Source organism: Spermophilus citellus, assembly GCF_964194105.1.
Source record: "Spermophilus citellus genome assembly, chromosome: 2".
Lineage (NCBI taxonomy): Eukaryota > Metazoa > Chordata > Mammalia > Rodentia > Sciuridae > Spermophilus > Spermophilus citellus.
In genome coordinates this window covers 56037594-56049200 of record NC_138183.1, presented here as the reverse complement: position 1 = coordinate 56049200, position 11607 = coordinate 56037594, and positions in this window count along the sequence as shown.

The following is an 11607-nucleotide window of genomic DNA, read 5'->3' as shown; positions in this document are numbered from 1 at the left end:
GGAAAACGAAACTTTTTCCTTAAAATGTTGGCTGTCACTTAAGATGGCTGTCCGGATACTAAGCAAGGACCTTATAGGGTTGATTTTAACATTTCCCCACCGATCCCCACTGCACTCATATTATAGACTCTATATTTCTTTTTTTCCTTTTTTTATTTGCTTGGAGGTACTGGGGATTGAACACAGGGCCTGGTGCGTGCTAGACAAGCTCTTAGTAGATGAACTACACCCCCAGCCCTTGTATTTTTATTTTTAAAACTTTTTTATTTATTCTTTTCAGTTACACATGATGGTAGAGTGTATTTTGACATTTCATACATACACAGAGTATAATTTCCCATTCTTCTTGTTTTACATGATGTAGAATTACACTGGTTATGTATTCATACATGAATATAGGATATTTATATCTGATTCATTCTACTGCCTTTTCCCATTACCATTCCCCCTCCCTTACCCCTACTCCCCCCGGTCCAATTTGGTGACTCCCCCGCCCCCACCACCACCATTGTAAGCCAGCATCTGCATATGTGAGAGAACATTCAGCTTTTGGGTTTTTGGTATTGGCTTATTTCACTTAACATGATAGTCTCCAGTTACATTAATTTACTGGTAAATGCCATTATTTCATTCTTCTTTATGGCTGAGTAGTATTCCATTGTGTATATGTACCACATTTTCTTTATTCATTTATCTGTTGAAGGGCACCTAAGTTGGTTCCATAGCTTAGTTATTGTGAATTAAGCTGCTATAAACATGTGGCCAAGTCACTGTAGTTTGCTGATTTTAAGTCCTTTGGGTATATACTGAGGAGAGGAATAACTGGGTTAAATGGTGGTTCCATTCATAGTTTTCTAAGGAATCTCCATTCTGCTTTACAGAGTGTTGCACTAATTTGTAGTTCCGCCAGCAATGTATGAGTGTTCCTTTTTCTCCACATCCTTGTCAACATTTACTGATACTTATATTCTTGATAATTGCCATATTTAGTGAAGTGAGGTGAAATCTCAATGTAGTTTTTTTTTTTAATATTGTTTTAGTTGTAGACAAGTACTATACCTTTATTTATTTATTTAGTTTCATGTGGTGCTAAGGATCGAACCCAGTGCCTCATAAGTGGTAGGCAAGCACTTTATCACTGAGCCACAACCTCAGCCCCTCAATGTAGTTTTTCTTTTTGAAATATTTTTTAGTTGCAATGGACCTTTGTTTTATTTATATATGCAGTACTGAGAATCAAACCCAGTGCTACACATGTGCTATGCAATCATTCTACCACTGAGCCACAACCCTAGCCCCTCAATGTAGTTTTAACTTGCATTTCTCTAATTGTTAGAGGTGTTGAACATTTTTCATATATTTGTTGACCATACGCATTTCTTCTTCTGTGAAGTGTCAGTTCAGTTCCTTTGCCCATTCATTGATTGGGTTATTTGTTTTTTTCAGTCTTAAGTTTTTTTGAGTTCTTTATATATCCTGGAGATGAATCCTCTGAGGTGTAGGTGGCAAAGATTTTCTCCTGTTCTGCAGGCTCTGTTCATGCTTGATTCCTTTGCTGTGAAAAAGCCTTTTAGTTTGATGTCATCCCATTTATTGAGCCTTGAGTTTACTTCTTGTGATTTAGGAGTCTTGTTGAAGAATTTGGTTCTTAAGCTGACATAATGGAGATTTGGGCCTACTTTTTCTTTTTGTAGGCACAGAGTCGCTGGCTTAATGCTTAGGTCCTTGATCTATTTTGGGTCAAGTTTTGTGTAGGGGGAGATGGGTCTAATTTCATTTTGCTACATATGGATTTCCAGTTCTCCCAGCACCATTTGTTGAAGAGGCTATCTTTTCTCCAATGTATATTTATGGTGCTTTTGTCTAGTATAAGATAACTGTATTTATGTGGGTTTGTCCCTGTGTCTTCTAGTCCGTACCATTGGTCTTCATGTCTGTTTTGGTGCTGATACTGTGCAGTTTTGTTACTATAGCTCTGTAGTATAATTTAAGCTACTCCCAGCTCTTTAAAATTTTATTTGGAGATAGGGTCTGGTAAAATTGTCCAGGCTGGCTTCAAACATACTCTCCTCCTGCCTCAGCCACCTGATAGCTGGGATTACAGATACCTGCTACTGGGCCCTGCATACACTCTGCATATCTATAACCTAGCTCAATGCTGGGTACATAGTCTGTCTTGTATAAATGCTGAATGATCAAATATATGAAGATTGGAAATCTTCAAATTGCACTAGAGTGTACAATACACTTATCCTTGCCATGCAATATTCACTTTTGTGATGTTAAAACACAAATAAAAACACTTAAAAATAGTATTTAAGGCTTGTAAAATGAAGCTGTAATCTTATTTGTTGTACTTTTCCATTCTATTTTCTAAACTTTGGAGTGAGCTATTTTTTTTCTTTGAGCTCCTTCTTTTGAAGCAAATTATCCTTTCTGGCTAACGTATTAAGAAGCAGGGACGACCTCCTTTTTAAATCGAAATGACTAAACTCAAGCCAATTAAGATTTCAGCACTGCAAGAATAAAGGAGGTTTTAATCTCAATATATATTTTTATTTATGACCGTTGGCTCTCCCGAGGGAGAACTGGGGACAGACCACCTCAACACCTGGTTTCAGGTTTATTACAATCAACACAGAGTGGGTTTATCATAAAAGGCTTTTTGTATTAAACACTGTGGGGGGGAGGAACATAAAAATCCCTAATCAAAATCTCGACAATTTGCATTGTTCTTTGGGGAATAGGCCTTCAAAAGGCAAGGAACAAAAGAGGATTTGATTTTCCAATCTCCCTGAGGTGGCGGCAGATTGTGAAGCATCTATCTGAAGAAACCAGAGTACTGTATAAATTATAGAGGAAGGTGTGTGTGTGTGTGTGGTGTGTGTGTGTGTGTGTGTGTGTCGGGGGTGGGGGTGGGAAATGGGGTGGGGGAGAGAAGCGAAGAAGGAGAGATGGAGTGCAAACTAATGCTCCAAGGCTTTTTTTTTTTTTTTTTTTTGAGATGGACCTGGTTATGCAATATTTATAGAGAAAGTGGCCTTAACAGCATCAACACTGACCCGCATTCTTCCAACCCAGTTTACCACCCGAAGCTGGGATGCAGTGGGGATGGGAGGAGGGGACTGTAAGCTCTGTGCAACTGGGGAGCGGTCCAGAGGGAAAGCAGCCACTTGTACAGAACCAAGGCCATCGAGTTCCCCTAGAGGACCCCCGGGTTCTTCCTTGGCCGTAGGAATCAGCACAGCAGCTAGTTTAAAGATGCAGGAGCTGGATCTCAGATTTTTATACTGCGTGAAAAGGATTAGGAGGCTGGAAATCTGCATTTCCAGTCAGCTCTGGGGATTCTGAGACCAGGACACCGGGACCGCTCGCAGAGGACACCGCATCGGAGAGTGGGCTGGGCGAATTCTCGCGCCGGGAGGCGGAGCGCCTGGTGCGGGAGCGCGCGTCGCTCCTCAGCAACGGCGCATGCGCCGGCTCTCCGGGCCAGCGAAGGCGCGCAGCTTCGCGGGAGGGCCCTTCCAATCCCAGCCCGGCGTTCTCCGAGTACGTATCCTGGAGCCGCGCGTCCGGGGCTGCGGGAGGCGGGGCGGAAAGGGGTGGGCCTGCTGGGGCGGGGCCGGGGCGGGGCCTGGCGGTCTGAGAAAGTCTGAGAAAGGTTTCGAGGGGCACCGCGTCTCGCCACCCTCCGGAAGTGGCAGTTGTAAACTTTACCTCCCTGGGGCTTTTCTTCTCCCCCTTTGCTACTTGTCCCTTCTCTCTGGGTCCTAAAGTCCATCGGGTTCCAACAGTTTTTACTCTTACCTCCGAGGGCTACCTGTATCTCCTTCTGCCTAGGAGACTTGAAGCTGCCCCTGGGGTCTTGGGTGTGCAGTCTGGACCACAAGAGACCCCCCCGAGGTAACCATGGGTTCTGGGGGGCTTTGAGGCGAACAATTTGGGTCAGTAGGTGTTGAGAAGGGGTTATAGGCTCTAGTGAAGGCTGTGGGGTGTCCCCACTGAGTTTGAGGTTGTCCTGGGCTATGCCTCGCCTGGGGTCACGCCTCCAGTTATCTGCGCTTCATCTTACCGCCCACCTGGAAGATGGAACATCCTAGACAGAGACCTCTGCCACACTACCCTGAGCATAGGGGCGGGGTGGAGGACCAGATGGGAAGACCCAGATGGCCAGGGCTTGGAGCTGGTTAGATTTACCACTCCAGATTGCGGGACTCTTTACCTTCAGGAGAAGGAATACTGTCTTTTTTCTTTTCTTCCTTGAACTCGGGGCCTCAGTGCATACTGGGCAAGCTATCACTGAATACACCCCCCCCCCTTTTTTTTTTTTTAATTTTGAGACAGGGTTTTACTAAATTGCCCAATCTGGTCTTGAACTGAACATTCTTCTGCCCCAGCCTCTCGAGTAGCTGGCTGTGCACCATCATGCTGTTTGTTTTAAAAAATGCCAGCCATGCATTACACACCTTACAACTGTTTAATAAATGAAGGAACGAATTGTGCTAGACTGGGTCTGTAGCTTCTCCTGCCTACACCCCAGGACTCTTAGAAAAACCAGCTGTTAGTTTTTCTGAAGCTGTGAATTTTCAGTGGAAGTGGTGCCTGTTTTTGAATGTTTATTTTTTTTGACACTTACACTTGGCAAATATTTATTTTTATTAGAATTGGTGTCCAGCTTTTACTAATATTTACTGATGTTTTATAAAGTTCTCAATCTTGGAGAAAAGAACCTACCATTTTGTCACTTATTTAACAATTTGTGCCCAGTAACAACAAAATAGTGGTAGAGCAGAGAATGAACATGGTTTCTCATGAAATGCAAAGAAAACCAACCAACCAACCAAACAAAAAAACAAAGACAGTGCAACCTGCTAACAGGAAAAGTGAAGAGAGTACGTCTTAGTCTGAAACTTTTCTGTTTTAGCCACAGCTCAGCCATTTATTAGGTATATGATCTTGGGCAAACCACCCAACTTCTCTTGCATTGGATAATGAACTTTGTCTATAAAGTACCATTGAATTTAAAAAATTCTTAGTCTCAGCCCTGTTGCCTTGGTCTTGTTTTGTGGAAAGAACCACACATCTCCTTTAAAGGTGAAATACATAACTGCTGATAAGAGACTCCCAATTTATAGATACAGTTACTAACGAAGACATCATTGCATATTGGAGGAAAAAAGATGGGCTTACTGTGTTACTAAACCCAAGTAGATAAAGGTGCAGTCAATCAAGGACATTGTTGGAGGCAAGGAAAACAATTTGTTTGGTAAGTCGGCAAAACTGAGAAGATGGGGAAGGGGGCTTGAGGATGTGGCATACCCAAGACCCTGAGTTTGATCCCCAGTACTGCCTGGGGAAAAAAAAAGTAAGACTGAGAGGATGGTAGACTAATGTTCCTTAAGACCACTTTTATGCTGTTTGTTTTTAAAAATGGGGGAAAAAAGGTGGGCTGAAATGATTGATAAAACCTGGTGGCTGGTAATGTGTTGGTTTGCATCCATTTTGAAGGGTGAGATTAGATAAATCACTGGTAAACCAACCTTGGGTTGCTGGTTTTAAATGATTAACAAGGGCTGTGAGCTCAGGGAAGCATTTTTTTTTTTTTTCTAGCAAAGGATAACTACAACATGGAGGTGAAGGGTTGTACCTCCCACCTACAGTAATACTAGCGTCTGTCTTTTCAGCCATTCTTGCTTTTCCTTTGTTTTATGCAGACACACTAAGATAAGTACATTGTGGATGAGCAACTGTGGGACTCACATGTAAAGTAGGAGAACTTGTTTCAAAAAAACTTGTTTCCGACACCTAGAATAGAATCTTTCTGGCTGGTACCTTGTAAGATGTCTTTAGATCATTGGTCCCTTGACTACAATTGCCCTATTATCTATTAAAAAAAAAAAACAACTTTTTATTGAAGAATTATATGCATAATGTCATCTGTTTTACTAGGAATGGTGAGAATAGTCCACCTCTATAATCAAGAGAAGATTCATCTATTAATACATTAACATAAAAACTGATTTAAACTTTGCTTTTATTCATCACTGCTACAGGATGACCTGGTTTTGGCTCAAACCTGTGAAAATGCCATCTGGATTGAGAATCCACTGAAGGTCGGAGTCATCTTTTGTAGAGCTGGCTTCTTGTTGGTTTAGTTTGAATCTGGGAAAGAATGATTTGTGTTGGAGAAATGTGTAGCAGGAAGCAGAAGTACTTTCTTGATAAGTGAGGTCTCACGTGCTCTCTGGCAGGGTCGAATCATATTTTGAAGGTTGATAAGAGGGCACACAGCAGAGCTCCGGAATCAGCCAACCACTGACTCTGTCACTAGATATGTGACTTTGGGCAAGTGATTGAATATATTTTAGCTTTGGTTTCCTCACATATAAAGTAGGAATATTAATAGTGTCTTCCCCTTGGTGTTGGTATAGAATAAATGAGATAATCTGTGTAAAGTTTTTAGCACAGTGTTTGGAGAAGGGATTTTTCATAGTTGGAATGACAATAGGGAGTAACTTTGATGAATCAGACAATTTGTTCACAGATAATGATTGATTGAATATTTTCAAATGGAAAATAATTTTTTAAAAGTTACACAGGTTAGGTGCAGTGGCACATGCCTATAATCTCAGTGACTTGGGAGGATAAGGCAGTAGGATTGCAAATTCAAAGCCAGCCTTAGCAACTTAGAGAGGCCCTAAGCAATTTATTGACTGACTCACAATAAAAATTAAAAAGGGCCCAGAATGTGGCTTAGTGGTTAAGCCCCTGGGTTCAATCTCAAGTATTAAAAAAAAAAAAAAATAAAAAGTTACATAGATATTGAAGAAGAGAAAGGCTGATGTTAATTGCATGTTATAAGGAATTTTTAATTACTCATGTACTTTGGCCAAATTATTGTTTATTTTAACTTTGTGGTGTTTCACAGGTAAATTTTAAGTAAAGCTGGAACAAATCATGAGCACACTGCATTCTTTAACTTAGCTTCCTAGCCCATTGGCATTTTCATTACTGTTACTATCTACTTGACTATCTTCATTATTTCTTTATTTTTTACTCTTTTGGAAGAAGAAGAGAGATTTTATTGTACCTTTTTTGCCATGTTGAATAGCATGGAAATTCCGTGATAGTTTAATTTTAGTTATAGGCCTAACTTTGGCCTTTCATGGATTTCTTCCTAAAACAACATGGAGGTAGGCCCTTGCTCTCAGACATCATCAGGAGCTAAGATTAAAGCTAGAAAGAGGAAGAAAATAATAGTTAGATAAAGGAGACTTTATTTTAGGATTTACTTATTTATTTTTGGTACTGGGGAATTGAACCCAAGGGTGTTTTACCATTGAGCCTCATCCCTAGCCCTTTATTTATTTTTTATTTTGAGACCAGGTCTTGCTAAGTACCCGAGTCTGGTCTTGAACTTGTGATCCTCCTGCCTCAGCCTCCCGAGTTGCAAGTACTACTGGTGTTTGCCATGATTTCCAGTTATTTAGTATTTTTTAAATGATGAATTTATTTATGTTTTGGTGCTGAGGATTGAACTCAGGCCTCACAGATACTGAGCATGTGCTGTACCACTGAACTATACTTCCAGTAATGGTGAATTTTTAAAATTGAGATATAATTCACAAAACTAAAATTTACCACTTTTTTTAGTGGGATAGGGAGGGAGAGCATGGGAGGATGATTATTTCTAGATAGGGAAGAGAGGTGGGAGAGAAAGGGAGGGGGAAGGGAAATAGCAAGGGTGGGGGAATGTGATGGTTATCATTATACAAAATATATATAAGAAGATTTGAAGTTGGTGTCAACATACCTTATATACAGAGATATGAAAAATTGTGGTATATATGTGTATCAAGAATTGTAATGTAAAAAAAAGACTACATGTATAATGGCCTAATTTGGTGTGAATATACTTTATATACAGTCATATACTTGTGCAGTAAATGGGTAATAATGAGTGTAATACATTCCACTATTGTCATATATGTAAAAAAAATAAGATAATTTCTATCAAAGTAAAAAAAAATTACCACTTTTAAAAAATATTTATTTTTTTAGTTGTAGGTAGACACATAATATCTTTATTTCATTTTTATGTGGTGCTGAGGATTGAACCCAGTGCCTCATGTGTGCTAGGTGAGTGTTCTACAACTGAGCCACAACCCCAGCCCAAAATTTGAAAGTGTAGAATTCAATGTTTTTAGCTTATTTCGTATAAAGTATAACCATTACCACTTTTCATCATCCCTCCAATTAAAACCTATTAGAAATCAGATGCAATTCCCTCTTTTCCTACTCTCAGGCAATCATGATCCTATTTTCAGTTTCTATGCATTTTATATTCTGGACATTTTATATTAGTCTAATCAAACCATATGTGGTTTTTGGTGTCTGTCTTCTAGCGTGTTTTCAGCGTCCATGCATGTTGTGGCATCTATCAGTAATTCCTTTTTTCAATTCCTTTGTTGAATAATATCCTATGTTGTATTTACTCATTGATTAATAGGTGAACATTTGGATTATTTTCACTTTTGGCGATTATGAACATGAATATTTGTGTACAAGTTTCTTTAAAGTCCAGTGATTTATCTTTGAATGTGTCTTGGTATCAGTTGTGCTGGGTCAGCCTTGTTAAATACTCAGTTTGCTTTTTCAAAATATAGATTAAGCTTTTTTTCTGTTTCAGGAAAGTTTTCTCTAATTTGTGTTTTTAGAATTCATTCTGCTCTTTTGCTTTGATTTTCTTATTCAAGGACTTCTTTTATCCTCATGTTGATTATTTGTCTACAATATTTGTCACTTTCGCCTGAATCCTTTTGATCTCTTTCTTTGTTTTTTAACTTAAGTTTTCTTCTTTTTTATTTCCTCTATATTTTAGGAAATTTTTCAGGTCATGTCTCTTTGCTCTTACATTTCTTCTGATTTAACCTTTATTCAAATGATATTTTACTTTAATTTCTAATTTCTGTCTTCTCATTTTTGAGTTTTCCTAATTCTGATTCATATTCTTTCATGTCTTCTGACATTTGCTTAATGTCTTTTTTTTGGGGGTGGGGGTACTGGGGGTTGAACTCAGGGCACTTGACCACTGAGCCACATCTCCAGCCCTATTATGTATTTTATTTAGAGGTAGGGTCTCACTGAGTTGCTTAGTGCCTTGCTAAATTGCTGAGGCTGTTTTTTTTTTTTTTTTTAAGAGAGAGAGAGGGAGAGAGAGAGAGAATTTTTAAATATTTATTTTTTAGTTCTCGGCAGACATAACATCTTTGTCTGTATGTGGTGCTGAGGATCGAACCCGGGCTGCATGCATGCCAGGTGCTTGAGCCACATCCCCAGCCCCCCTGAGGCTGGTTTTGAACTTGTGATCCTCCTGCCTCTGCCTCCCAAGCTGCTGGGATTACAAGTGTGCACCACCTTGCCAGGCCCATTTGCTTAATGTCTTTAAGTTCATTTTGTAGTAGTAAGTTATAGTTTTTTATTTTTTAATAACTTTATTTATTTACTTTTTTATGTGGTGCTGTCAAACCCAGTGCTTCACCTGTGCTAGACAAGTGCTGTACCCTTGAGGTATAGCCCCAGACCCAAGTTATTACCTGTTTTTATTACCAAGTTTTTACCTGTTTCGTGGGGATGTCTTTCTGTCATGTTTCATTCGTGGGGATGTCTTTCTGTCATGCTTTCATTTATAGGATGCTATTCTGCTCCTTAATCTTTTTTTCTTATGTCAACTTTGTATGGATTTTGACCACAATTCTTTTCTTACACTAATTTTTGTGGGAGATTAATTTACCTGAACTTTTGAGAATGACACAGGTTTATGAAGGCCTTTTTTTTTTTTTTTTTTTTTTTTTTTAGGTATTGAATGTAGTGGTGCTCTACCACTGAGCTACATCCCCAGCCCTTTTTTTTTTTTTAAATTATTTTTTGTAGTACTGCGGATTGAATCCAAGAGCATTCTACCTCTGAACTATATCCTCAGTTCTTTTTCTTTTTTATTTTTTAATTACAGTGCAGTTTTTTTTTTTTTGGTAGTTGTAGATAGACAGAATGCCTTTATCTTATTTTTTAATGTGGTGCTGAGAATCGAACCCAGTGCCTCACGCATGCTAGGCAAGCGCTCTAACATTGAGCTACAGCCCCAGCCCCTCAGTTCTTTTTTTAAATTGTGTTTTCAGACATGTCTCATTAAATTGTTGAAGCTGGCCTCAATCTTGTGATCCTCCTGCCTTGCTCTCTTGAGTCTCTGGTATTATAAGTTAGAAAAGATTTTCTATTTCATAAAACTCTGTTGTGAGTTGTTTTTTATATGTGTGTATGTTAAAAACTATGATGACTTGTTTTGAGATTTTCTGTTTCCTCCTCCAGTTTGGTCTTGGCCATCTCCTTACTTTGATTTTTTTCTCTGTCCTGCTCCACTTTCATTCTATCCTCAGCAGTTTTTCTTTAGTTTGAGCCCCTGGCTAGGAAAGGGAACTTGACAAATCCGTTTTGAGAGTTCATTGGGGCTGGGCTGTCCCAGCTCTTTCATGACTGTGTTAACCATATATATTGCAGGTACCTACTCTTGACATTGGCTGACCTCTCATTTTCATCTGTTGCTCTCAAATTGGCCTGCATTAAATATATGTTGGCTCCTGGGGGTCCTGTCATATGTGCCTTCTTATTTTCCTCAGCTTTCTTTTCTTTTCTTTTTTTTTTTTTTAAAGAATTTTTTTAATATTTATTTTTTAGTTCTCGGCGGACACAGCATCTTTGTTGGTATGTGGTGCTGAGGATCGAACCCGGGCCGCACGCATGCCAGGCGAGCGCGCTACCGCTTGAGCCACATCCCCAGCCCCTTTTCTTTTCTTTTTAAAATTTTTTTTTCTTAGTTGTAGTTGGACACGATACCTTTATTTATTTATTTATTTATTTTATTTTTATGTGATGCTGAGGATCAAACCCATGTCCTCGCACGTGCTAGGTGAGTTCTCTACCACTGAGCACTTCTCTATCACTGAGCCACAACTCCAGCTCCCTCAGCTTTTTTTTCTATGGATACCATCACCGCTCCCTTGTAGCTATTGTGGCTTTTGATGGTTTGTCCTTCATTTTTATTTTCTAATTTTTTTTGGTGAGTGCTGACTATAATTGCTTGGTTTCTCTACTTAATTGCCTTAGATAGGATTTTTACAAAATCCCTCATTTATATTAATGAGGAAATTACACTACAGAAAAATAGACTTGATAAAAGACCCACATAGCCAGAGCTGATTTGAGAATTGATTTTCCTATTATATTTTTGTTTATTCAACTTTTTTTCTTTTAATTTTGCATGGGCATTTTCAAATCATGTATATAGTTTTCTTTGATGTATAGCAAGTTACCACAAATGCAGTGGTTTAAAACAGCACACATTTGTTATTGCACAGTCTCTATGGGTCAAGGCCTACTCTTAACTGGTCTTCTGCTCAGGTCCTCACAAGGGTGCAATCAAGATGCTGGCGGGGCTGTGTTCTCAACTAGAGGCAGACTGGATAGAATCTGCTCAGATCTTTCAGGTCTTTGGGAGAGTTTATTTCCTTGCTGAGGGATCTGACTATGTACTAGCTATTGGGTGGAGGC